Raw genomic sequence first — 13,240 nt, 5'->3', positions numbered from 1 at the left:
GAAAGATTTCATCCAGCCATGCATTGACTCACACTATGCAGTGATGCAAGCTGGGCTCCTGTTTGCCACCCCTTGTTAGGGTTTGAGGTAAGAGGGCACACACTAAAGCCAATGGTATTGCAGACTATGAGCATCTTAATAAAGCTGTCTTCCCTAGATGGTAAGTGATTGCTGATCCAAACAGGCTACACAGACTGAGATCAAGAATATGCCTGGATTTCAAGACACCTGATTTAAATAGCCCCTTCTTCCTCAAAAATCAATGTCATGAATTTCTTCTTCAGGATAGCAAAACAAACCTTCAAAAGTAGAAGGGTTTTTTTTTATTATTATTAACTAAATCCAGGGATTTATTGTTCAGTGTCAGCAATGTAACTGCTTTATAATTGATTTTTCTGAAGAGATCTGAAAACTTAAGCCACCTTAATTTCCTTTATCTTGACACACGTGATTAGCATTACCCTGAAATGTATTTTACCAGGTTCCCAGTTAACCATTTAAAAAAAATTAACTTCCTGGTTACATTCTGTCTTGATAAAATATTTCTAAAACAGAAAGCAAGTTTGTATAAAGAAAAAATAGATGGCTTCATTATTTCTGTTGACAGCTTTACCCACCATTCTTCCCAAATTTTTGTTTGCATTGTTATATTTTTGAAAATGATATTAAAAAATATAATTAACATCTTTTTTTTTTTAGTTTAGAAGTAAAGAAGTAAGGACATTATGGACAATGACAGAATTTTAAAGATAATGAAACAAAATGTGATGTTTCCAACCCAGGCTAATGTGCCTAAATTCTTACATAAGCAACAGAATAGTCTGTTATTTTTGCACACTCAAATATTTAGTATTAAAAAAATCAAGTCCTCATTTAGCTTTGATTTGCTCCTGCAAAATGAAGAATTGGATCAACTTCGCCATCTGTAAGAGTTAAATGATGCAATGAATTAAAATGTTTAACCCAGTTTCTGTCACTCAGTAGAAGCATACAGTGAGACACTAAAACTCTAAGTGATGATACCTGTCTTAATAGTTTCATTGAAAATGATGAGGATTCACTTGACAAATTTCAAAAGCAATCAAGTTACAAATAAATGATACAATAAAGTGAAAGATATACTCATAGCTTATTCCTGAAAAATCAAAGGCTAAAAATGTATAGGATTTAATAGCTATTGTTTCTTTTTGCAGTCATTTTAAGTTGTAATTACTATCTGTAAATGCAAATTTTTGATTAGTATTTCATCTAAAATAAACGTGTTTGGTTTTTAAGTTTCTTAGTAGGAAAATAGAACACTTTATTATAAACTTTTACCCATTAAGATTTACCTTAACCATAGCAGCAATCCTTCGTCAATTTTAGTATCATCCAAAATCCTGGAAATTACTCTATAATGTTAAAATGACTGCCTATCAGATATGTCTTGAATTATGATAACCCTTAAATAGACCATACTAGACTGGGTTCTCCATTTGGGCATAAACCAGTTTCACAGGAGTGACAGATGGACAGTTATAACTCTTTGAGTCACCTTAAAACCGATCAGATACATGACTATTTTCAGCTTTGTGACTATTGACAACCTTCGGGGGTTGTATGTCAGAATGAATTCAAATCCCTCTTTTTTCTCTCTTTTTTTTTTCTTTTTCTTTTTTTTATTTCAGAACTCCTTAGGAGACATTCTGCAGGGTTATTTGGCTATTCTTAGCAAGTTCATGCTATGTGCTATTTTTTAACAATGAAATATTTCTCATCCTATGCTAGACAGAAACTCAAATTGAGACTAACTTTGAAGAGAATAAGGTTGTTTATTCCTGTAAAAATTTTTTAAATAGTATAAGTAGCAACTTAACCAGATGTCATACTGCCCTTGAATTAAGGCCAAATTTTCATAGGAAACCAAAAGGCATTAGGGTCAGAGAGTATGTTAACACTTCTGCAGTCCTAACAATATTGCCACAAAATGGAAAACTGACACGAAAACATAACCTTCAAAGCATAAGGACAGAGACTCACCATCAGGGGTCAGCCATCTTGGTTGGTTCATCCTGCATTAAAAATGTGCTTTCCCTCTACACACTATATTGGGGTGTTAGTTTATGCTTTGACATGAATGTACTAGTTGTTGCAATTACATGTTGAATGAAGAATAATCAAGAGAGAGAGAAACAAATGATATAAGAACACCACTCTAAAGGAGCAAGGTAGGAGGCAAGACCTTGCATTGAGGAATGTGTCAATCAATCAGCAGATATTTATTGACTGTTTCAACCTTGCACCATCATAGGAACTATGCAGGATGAAAGGCAAGTTTAATAATCTAGGAGATTATTAAACCTAAGGAGATTTCAGGAAAACACATGAAGTCATACAGTGATGTGGAGTTTCCTGTTCCAAGCATATAGGGCCCTCCTAATAGCTCTTTCTGTATAGGAAACTGGACATTATTCTTGGTCCATTCTAGCTGAGTAGCTCTCTCTAATATAGTGGTTGGAATCCTGCCCCTTACTAAGTGTACACTGTTGAGCAAATAAATAACCTCTCTGTCTTAAGAGTCCACTTTCCTAAAAATGATGATTATGCCTCATAGGGATGTCAGGGAATTAAATGAACTGCTTATAAACTACTGAGCATGATTCCTGGGGTATAATAAGCCCCATAAATGATAGCTATTATTGGTATGACTCTGCTATAAGCAAATGCCAGTAGAAAACCTTGGTGAAGAGCTGAGAAGGATTTGCAGTTGTTGGTGAGAATCATTATATCTGTAAATGGAAGTCCAAATCACAAATGTTGGTTCTAAGCAGTATTTAGCAAGGTAATTAATTACAAGTGACCATCAAAGGAAGGTAGGAAGTCACTGACGGTAGACGGAGTTCTTACTCTTGGATTACTTAAAGTTCTATAATTTAATGAGGAGTGGTAGTGCCCTAAACAAAAGAAGTTGAATGTTCTTCCTTTACTCAGGAGGCAGCTGACATCTCCAGTCCAGAGGAGATGACTAAGTTCTACAGAGTATTGAGTACTGAGCCTTACTCAAGATTTTTGACTGCTTCCTTCTGGGTACTGTGAGCAAGAGTATGGAGGTTCCATTAACTGTGCAGTACTTCCCTGACTGTAATTTAGTGTCTCAAAACAATGGTCAGCATAGTGGATAGCGAAAGAAAGAGCTCTCTCTTGTGTCTAATTTCAAATTAGAATTATATTATTTTGCAAAACAGTACAGTCAACTTCATTCATTGATAAATCCAAAGGTAAAGGTGTTGCTCTTTAATCAAGATGATGAGGCCCTACCTGCTCCTAGTTGCAAATGTAACATCAGTACAGAAAATAATGTTCCTTTAGAGCATGAATTTCTGCTAAAACTTCATCCAGAAACTGACAGTCAAAAAGGACACTGCAAACACATTTCCTTTCAAGAGAAGACAGGAGTTCACTGGGGATCTTTTCTTTCCCTCAGCATGTTTCTAGTTTCCAGCTACAAGAATATCATTACACACTGAAGAGTGTGTTTGAAAACATCACTAGAGATCATGACCAAACCCCCTAGGGGAGTATTCAGTTCAGCATAAGTCCAACTTTTTTTCATTCAATGTACTTAAGTTTTTCCTGCTGACTGTCTTTCTTTTCGAACTGCCATGACTTTAATAAGCAGGAAAGATGGATACCATGCGGGGAAATAGGCTGGACTCTTACAAATAAATGCATCCATGTTATAAACACTTTATAAATTAATTCAAAAATATTTCAGTGACAAACACATCATGTGCTCTCAGCATGCTTGGATATGTCACACATCTGATTTAATTTACTCTCCCAATATCCCTGCAAGGAAGTCCTAGTAGACTCATTTTATAGATGAGAGCTTAATTTGTTCAAACCAAATGGGTGATAGAGCAGTTATAAAACCAGGATGTAGATCTGACTTGTTGTCCCTATGCCATGTGAATAAATTGCAGTGGCTCCAAAGTAGACCACTTTAAGTTGAACCCTCCATTAGAGCTGGGAGGGGGAACAGGAGCATGCATTGTTCTGATCCTAGACCACAGCCTAGCTACAGGATCAGTTTGCTTTCAGTGAGGTAGAAACACCCCCCAGTGCTTGTTAATGTGAACATAAACAGTACAGCAGAACAGAGAAAGAGCCCTCTGGATAAAAGCATCAATGACAAGGGTTCCTAACTTTCTCTCACTATCACTTCATCTTCTGCCAACAGGAGCAAATGTTTATTTACTGCCCTCTATGTATAATGAATTTATTTCTCTGAACCAACAAGTAGTCCATCATGCACACTTGGAGCAAGCAAGTTAGATTCCCAGCTCACAGGTTGATGCTTAGGTGCATGCAAAGAGAAGAACCTGCCATAACGTACAACACTTGATATGCAGCTCCTGTATGCTCACATAGACCTAAAGTATTAACCAAAAAAAAAAAAAAAAAAAAAGAGCAGTCATTCTAAGGATTCAAATCGTGCAATTCAAATTCAAGCCAAATATGTCTTTTTCACATGAAAATACCACTCAAATTTTGTGACCAATTTCTCAATGCTGTCAAAAATTTAAATAAATAAACATCAAACTGTGGCCCAATTAGTAGACTCTATGTCACTTCAGAAATTGCTGCCCCCAAAGAAGGAAATAGCATACATAAATAGTCACCATATATTTAGTCACAGGATAATGTGTGAGAAAAACAAAAAGATAACCCCATTCCACTACCATTATCATGGGGGACATTTTATGACATCATATTTAATCTTTGTAACATCTCTAGAACAGAAATCACTTTCTGCATTTTACAGATGAGTATCCTGACACACAGAAAGTTGGAACGAATTTTCTGAGATCATGAAATTAGAAGAGAAAGAATGAGGCTCAATCTAGTTTCTTTTCCTTTTCAGCCCACACCAACACATATCCATTGCACAAGTCCTATGTGCCAAGCCCTGTGCAATGGTAACTAAGTGATTGGGAGGGCTGCAGCCAGGGTGAAGTGAAATAAGGAAGACTGTTGAACATCAGACACGTGCATGATGAATTTTAGAAGCAATAAAAGTCATTATTCATGATGTCCAGTAGCCTAGCGTGAGCCTCCTTAGGATCATGAATCTGAATTCTGAATGCCAGAAACAGGAAGGTGTCCACGTCTTCTAAAGCAGTAGCTTGTTCTTCAATGGACGTGTTAGTGCTTATAAAAAAGTAATAAATACCTGATTCACTTTGAGGGTCCAGTGTTCTCAAAAAGGCAGGACAACTACAAAGTGAGTCTGCAAGGCAGCTCTGTGGTGAAATGGAATTAATGCTGTTGCACTGCAGCCATTTCTGTGAAATGACGTGACAGCATTGGAGGGCATGGCAAGCACAATATGTGGAAGAGCCTTTGTTGTAGCAGCAACTTTCACAATGTCATGTCCGTGTTACATGGTCAGACTCCCTCCGTTGCCCTGGAGACAAGGAAAGGCAAGAATTCTCTTCATCATCAAATCATTAGCTGCTGGTGGCAGACACACTGTCTCAGTTCTGTGTCCCGTGCCTGTCACCTGTTCTAGAAGGGTGTGTGAGCAGAAGTAGAGATGGATTCATAGGGTGACTGCAGATGTTGAAAACGGGGTCTTTGAAACATGGAATAGTCCTAAAATGAGGTTCAGAAAGATGAGTTCACTTTGAAATGGGATAGAAATATTCCTTTGGATAACTCATTATGAAGAGGGCTGGTTATTTCATCTTAAGAACTAAAACCCATTTTCATGAAAAGGGGGATAATTAATGAATGGCAAAATATCATGAAAAAAAAAGTCAGTGAAAGGCTTCCTGGAGTCACTGGGGCTTTAAGTGGAGTGAGCAGATCAGCATAGGATAAAATACTAAAATGAGTGACCACAGACAGACTTACTGCCCTCCGTGGACTCATCTGATAAACTACAGGCTTGCTTGGCTATAGACTCCCTAGGTTTAACAAAATTAAAACTCTCTGGACACCAACCATATGCCTGCATTCCTACTTTGAAACTTTTGGAGAGCGAATGGGATTTAGACACAAGAACAAAAAGTTCCCTCTCACCTAGACTGATGTTGGAGTCTGTCATAGGTCCATATCTAATCCTTGGGACCCTGGCAGTACAGGAACTCTCTTGGTTAGGTGAATCAGCCAAGCCTCTCAGAGAGCTCTCACCAGAAGAGAGTGATCCCACCAAGAGGCCCAATCAGCTTGCTTACTGGTACACTCAGCTGAACTTAATAGCCTTTAAGACACCACCATTCAGACACCACACAGCACTCCATCCAATCCTCTACTCCGAAGTAGGTTGTAATATCTTATTCCGACTAGGGAACCGTATAACCCAGGGTTAGTGATTCCATTGGGTTTCATATTAGTCTGTAAATAACTTTGTCTGGCTATGCAATACAGTACGGTTGCTTACACACCATGATGCAGGACTTAAATCTCCAGCTTGGACGGTGTTCGTGCTTTGAGGGACCATTAGCTGTTAGAGGTCTACTACAAAGAGATTGCCACAAGAAAATTCTAGAATGATTGGGTTTAGGTCTATGAAACTACACATTTGGTATTGCCCCTATAATCAATGTAAAGATGAATGAATAATTCTTCTGCAGAATTGCTACATACAACCCTATCCTCATACATTATAAAATGGCTTTCTGTTTGTTCTATCATGATTAGAATTACTGGTACATCTAAGTTGTATTATTTGGAGAAGATACAAATCTTAAGACTCAAGCATTCTGGCCAGCACAATCCTTTTTGTCTTGCTTTTCGTATGTACACATAGAATTGCTCCAGTCTGTTCCCTTTCATTAGAAAAGCATTTTTAGAGAGAAAGAAAACCAGTAGGCTGAATCCAAATTGGAAGGAAACATCTATCTATCAATCATTCAGCTTATTTTTTACTATGAATTTCTGACTTTTTGGTATCAAAACCCTGATACAATATTTCAACGATGGAGAGAATCACATATTTGGAAAAGTCTAGAAGTAATGCATTAGAATTCCATTTGTCCCTTGTACATTTACCTGTGTGCAAGGCACCATGTTTGGTGCTAGAAGCATAGACATCTGAGCACTCAACCCACATGGCTACATTGCATTTGTTATTGTGGTCCATTAATAAAGAATTTTGGAATTTTGTTTAAAATTATGATTAAGTATAACATACTTTTGTTGATTAGATAGTAATGTGATGTTCTAAGATGCACACAGATTTGTTTGGGGTTTGTTTTCTTGTTTGAGTGAGCTGGAAAGTGCTATTCATTTATTTTCTCTAGTAACTATTTTTTATTTTTTATAACAAGAAAATTGCAACATTCTTTTTAAAATGGTACAGTTTGCATCATATATAAGCTGCCAGAATAAATTATTTATACCTGAAGACTTACGAGTTTATAGTGTGCGGATGTGTGTGCCTCTTAATGTATTAGAAAATTACAAATCTAATACTTTGCCAAAATATCTAAAAAGCAGAACATTAATTTCCTGGGTTTTTTTGTGTTATGAGTAATGTAAGGAAATTTTCTTGAAGCCTTTTTTTTTTTTTTATTTGTATCTCCCAGAATCCTTTTTAGAAAATGGTTGCATCCTCAATATGGTATGTTTTTATCCCCAGTGTTAGAGGAAAAGATTGTTGTTAATTGATCTCACTTGCTCTAATAGCCCAAGTGCAGATAGACTCAATTGTAACGTGTTCTCATCTGAAAGTTTGGGACTGTTATTCATCATATCTCTAATGTCAAATATTAAAACACAGAGAACAATGAAAAACTGGTTTGAAATCCCCTTTACTTTCAATCAAATTAATGGGAATGACACATTAGTTCCACCATTATGCCACCCCTGTGACAATCTGCTAAACTAAGGGAACTGCCAGTCTAGAGGAAGCAGAAGAACTCTATACTGTTTTAAATTTAACTTCAGCCTACTCCAGAGCCATTAGAGGTGATTAAAGGAGATCTCTAGCCATTATATCCAGCCCAGTAGTCTTAAAGTTCAAAAGGTAAAAAGCACTTTTCACCATAAATAAACTAAGAGACAAAATTATTTTCAATGAAGTTTCAATTTCAGTGAAAATAAAGTAGGTAATTACATTGGCTATTATTGAGGTCACTGCTTTCATTGACCATCTGACTTAAGACTAAAAAATAGGTATCATTTGTGATATAGACAGAAATGAACAAATGTCTACTGCTTCCTTTTTAAAGTCCTGCAAATTCATTTAATTCATATATTAACAATCTTCATGAAACAATTACTGGAAAAAAATATCCTGATGGCCTTTTTGAAGCTGAACAGCTGCAGGAGAAAAAAAAAAAGAAAGAAACATATCATGTCTTACCATTATCATTATCACACTCCCATAGTTACCGTTTTCCATATGACCGTTCGTTGCATAACTTTGTTGCATGCCAGATACAAGTGGGCTAGATGTAACACTCCAATTTCTGTAGTTCTCCTGTATGTGGAGTCCTGCTTGTTGGATGCAAGCTTCATTTTCAAGTTAGAAACATTGTTTCCTGGCAAGGAATAAAATTTAATTTTTGTCTAATTTTTTCCTTCTTCCTACAATCTCATAAAGGATCAAAACGGTTTAGGAAATTGGATGGACGCTGCTTCAAAATTCATTTTCAATGTATATTGTGTATTTTATTTTTCTCTTCTACATCTGAGAAATATCATTGCTGGATTTTGATATACACATTGGTTCTGTCTATTATTATCTGAAGTGTATCCAAGAGGAAAAATAAGTTATAGTTCTTTGCTTTCCTTCCTTTGCAACTTTACAAAGACGTAAGAACGTTCTTCAATGAGAGATAGAAATTGCATTTAATTTGATCCTAGGTACAACTACAGTGACTTTATTCATATATCCCTGTGTAAAACCCAGGTTCTCTGTTGTGTTTTGTTTTGTTTTTCCTAACATAAAGGCCACTCGCTTCAGATTATACTATTCATTCAGCCTCAAAATAGAATACAGACTTTCTGAAGAACCTATTCTCTGCATTTGTGGTTGTTGGAGAGTCTTTGAAAATACCCTCGCCAGTGTTCAGAGATGTCAGCCTCAAAACAGGAAGGAAAAGGTGGGGGTGGAAACAAGGCAGGGTAGAAAATAAGTTGCCAAGAGGGAAATGGACATAATACATATACAATATATACATATATATGTTTACATTTTTTTCAGGTCAAGGTTATTTGTATTCAGTTAAGTCATTCGGAATTATTCACAGTCAAGATTAATGATACTTTGTGGGGGAGGGGGAGGAAGTAGCAGCCTCATCAGTAGTTTCTCCTGACAAAATCCATTATGCAGTGACTCTAGCAGGGAGCCAGCGGGGAGAATTTGTTAAAACACCTCTGGAACACAGCGCTGTATCCAAGAACGTGGCACAAAGGAGCTGTTCCAAAGCAGGGGTTTGGAACACAGACTGAAAGTGTTCACAACAGCATTTTAAAACAGAGCCAGCTGTGTACTCACAGTGCAAATTATTTGCTTGTGGATTTTCCAGTGGGGGAATCTTAAATCACCAATCAGTATCTCCCCTTCCCAACCCAATAGATGGGTTGGGAGTACAAATGAATTTATGAAATAAAAAGGACAATTGTGGCTCTTTTTCTTTTTCTCCTTTTTCCTTTCCTTTCTGATTTCTCTTCATTCTTTTCCTTTTTTTAAATTTTAGAACATTGAGACCGGAAAATAATTTCCTATGGGAGGGGAGAAGCCCCTCTAAAAACAGTACTCAGTGCAAGGAGTGTGCAGGCAGAGGCCCAGGTCTCATCAGTGGCAGAGTTTCAGAGTCTCAGATGGTGGGTCCTGGTTCTTGTCACAAGCTTCATGAAACAGCTCATGCCTAGTGCCACAGGACTGTGCTGTGCCCACCCCTCCCCCTGTGCCTGCCACGCTGACAGGTCATGGCCCGTATGCTCGCCGGTCATTAGCAACCTCGTTTACCATGACATCGCCTCTCTGCTCTCTTGTCAGGAAGAGCTGAACTGACTTCATCTTAACTTGCCTTCTGAGTGCCAAGAGAGTATTTTACCAGGCAGGACTAATTTTCCATTTTGGAGTAACTTTGGCAATTAAACCACACAAAGAAATCCAATAGTTTCCTATTTGGGGTCTGAAATGATTTCCTTTCTGGCCCATGGTTTAATATTGACTTCTTACGAATATTTATATTCCCAGCATCTTGGCTGCACTGCCTGGAAAAAGGCAGCGCTATGTGAAATAATAGCTGTAATTATTTGATAGATTCTTTTTTTGACAGCAGAACATCCTTCTTCAGCTTTTGCTTCTTTACCAACCTAGAAATTAGGAGGTAGCCTAGCTATGGAAACCAATGCTGGAAACTGTCCATCCATCATGAGGAGTGATCCCTTCTCTGAGGGGAATTTTCGCTGGATTGCCAAGTGCATAATATTCCCCTGGAGCAAGTTTAGCTGCATAAAACAACACAGCTGCGACACATTCTGTGATCTTTAACTCTAGAGTGTCTGGAAGCTCTGGCCACCCGGATGCTAATTGTGTTCAATAGTTCTCATTGGGTTTCAAAGCCCAGAAGGTCAGAAAGGTTTATCTAATCCCAAAGTAGAAGAGCAATTAAAATCCATCCCAGCCAAAAAGAGCCTTTGCAAAATCCACTGGTCCTCTGCTATTGTTAGGCCCTTGAAGGATGGGTGCTGGGTGAAACAGTTACAGAAGCCTTCAATTTATTCAGCAAATATGTATCCAGCATGAATTCTATTGCCAGCACCTGTTCTAGGTATTGACGATACCATGGCAAGAAGGCAGACATAGATATTGAGCAACTTGAGTTATACTTTTCTGTCTCCCCTCATCTGCTAGTGAGAGGACATGGAAAATGAGTAAAGGAAGAAATAGTGGCCAGAGACCACTGCAGACTGTGTACTCAGCAAAAGCCCTTCTAAGAAGGTATCACTTCAGCTGAGACCCAAGTGGTAAGGAAAAGCCCACCATTCAGAAGGAAGAAACACCTCCTGCCACAGCCAGAAGTCAAGAAGGAGATTCAGAAAATGGAAGGAAGTTGAGTGTGTCTGGACTGGTGAGAGGGAGGTGACTGATGAGGGAGGTTGACACTTGATCACCATCCCTGAATCCAGATCAAGAGATGTAGGGTTTAGTCTAAGCACAGTGGATATTTGGCAGGAGAGCGGTGTGATGTGGATGCTTAAATGAAAACATAAGAACTCTACTGTTGATGATGGGTTGTAAGGAAGCAATTGGGAAGGTAGGCTTGGAGCCAACAAGAAAACGGTAGTGTAAGTGAGAGGTGCTAGGAACAAAACAGGTAATAAAAATGGATGGATTCTGTATCTGTCAGCCTGGGCCTACCTTTGCTGAGAAACTCAGTATTAAATCTAAATTTTGGAGTGGTTTATAACAAAGATATTTTTCTTCTTTGTGTTGTCCTCACCATGTGGACAGATTGCACATTACCTTATGACTTGCTAGATGTCTCATGTCGTGGAAATGTATCTAGAGTCAAAATCTTTACCATTTTTTGGTAGCTCTTTATAGGTTGGTAATCTATGCTCATCTTCAAAACTATCAAACTAGGTAAAATAAAAATTTAAAAAAATGGCATGCCTGATTTGCAGATGTGGAAGCCAAGACTCAGGGAGATTACTTTCTATGCCAAAATCCCACATCCAGCAAATTGAGAAGCCAAGTTGTGACTTTAATTCTGTGTGACTCTACAATTCTTTCTATTTCTCAAAATCATGGATAAGAGACAACCCATGAAAGCCACCTCCATTTGTCTCTTAGATCCATCATCAAAGAAACCAGGAAGCCTAGATGTCTTCTCTCCCATTCCCCATGCCAGCTCAGGTTTTCAATGTGCCTTAACTGGTTTCCAATTAAGAATGTTTGGAGCTATTCTCTGAGCCTAGTTAGCAAGTATTGATCATGTGTTTTGATGTCATTAGTCAAATACCTATCATTGATATGAATTCATGATGGGCTTTTTAGGAAATAAAATGATAAGGGGTGGAAATCACTGAAAATCCTTTATTTTTTTTCATTTGGTCATCCAGTCTTTTCCCATTATTCTCACTTAATTGCTCTTGGAAGTACAGTTTAGGATCTATTGATGTTAGCATTGTAAACTAAATCTATATTATACAGCTTATCATTTGGCCATAAAAATTCATTTATCTTGAAATTTTGCACGACTCTTCTTTACTAACTGAATTTTGGTCATAAATTTTCATCTTATTACGTATTTAATGATAGAAAAAAGACACAATTTCAATTTATGGTACATTTGTTTTTTCCACTTGTTCTCAGAAAGTAAAATTGATGAATTTAAAATAGCAAAAAAAATCTATAATCGTAATTAAAGCATTTTAGCTATTTAAGCATTACATCAAAGAAAATCTAAAACTTCTCAACAGAAAATTGTCAAAATCCAAAATGTATATTTTCCAAGTTTTTTTCCATCAGTTTGCTACTTGTTCTATATGAGACAAGGGCTCAGATTTTGTCCTTAGCAGTCACTTCCATACATTTGTTAAATTACTATCTTTTTTCTTTATTTGTATCATCAGTAACACTAAATATTAGCAATACTTATATGGAAATTGCCATGTATTCATTTTTACAGACATTTCCATTTTGGTGAATTTGGGAAATTTGCAGTTGTTTTAAAAATATAAAAATTCTTGCTAGACTATAAAAAAGGAGACATCTAACAATTATTTTCTAAAACATCAAAGCAATGAGTGATAGCAAAGAGTTCAAAATTTAAGTGTAACACTCTTGCCCTCAACTCAACATCCTTTGAGTTGTGTGTTTCTTTCCCACTACTTGACAAGCAAAGGCATCGGCTTTGTGCTCAGAAAAACCTCTTCCCACAATGTAGAAAAATTGTAGAGTCGCACAGACCTAGAGTCCCATTTTGGCTCCTCAAGTGACAAACTGTGGAATCTTTGCACAGTAAGTAACCTCTGAGTCTTGGCTTCCACATCTGAAAAACAGAGTCATCCTGTTTCTACCAAGTTAGTATTTTTGAAGCCCATTTGAATCTTTCCTTGCAACCTGTGAATAACTACCCTGCCAAGCCAACCGTAGGCTGGTCTTTGGGCTAGAGCATTTGAACTGTAGGTAGATTTGACAAGCATAAATAGTTATAAACTGCAACATTATTACCACAAAGGGATTGTCTGATTAAACAGGTCAGAGAACTGTCTGCAACAGATCATAAAAGGC

At 37.3% G+C, this 13,240-nt stretch overlaps 1 protein-coding gene across 5 annotated transcripts in view; it reads left to right on the top strand.

Moving 5' to 3' along the window:
* The window catches only part of Ntng1 (netrin G1), a 321,200-nt gene that overhangs the window by 290,252 nt on the left and 17,708 nt on the right, over nt 1-13,240 (top strand). The window lies entirely within an intron of this gene.

This window comes from Castor canadensis, chromosome 12, assembly GCF_047511655.1.
Source record: "Castor canadensis chromosome 12, mCasCan1.hap1v2, whole genome shotgun sequence".
Taxonomy (NCBI): Eukaryota; Metazoa; Chordata; class Mammalia; order Rodentia; family Castoridae; genus Castor; species Castor canadensis.
This window is presented reverse-complemented; position numbering and strand designations above follow the sequence as displayed.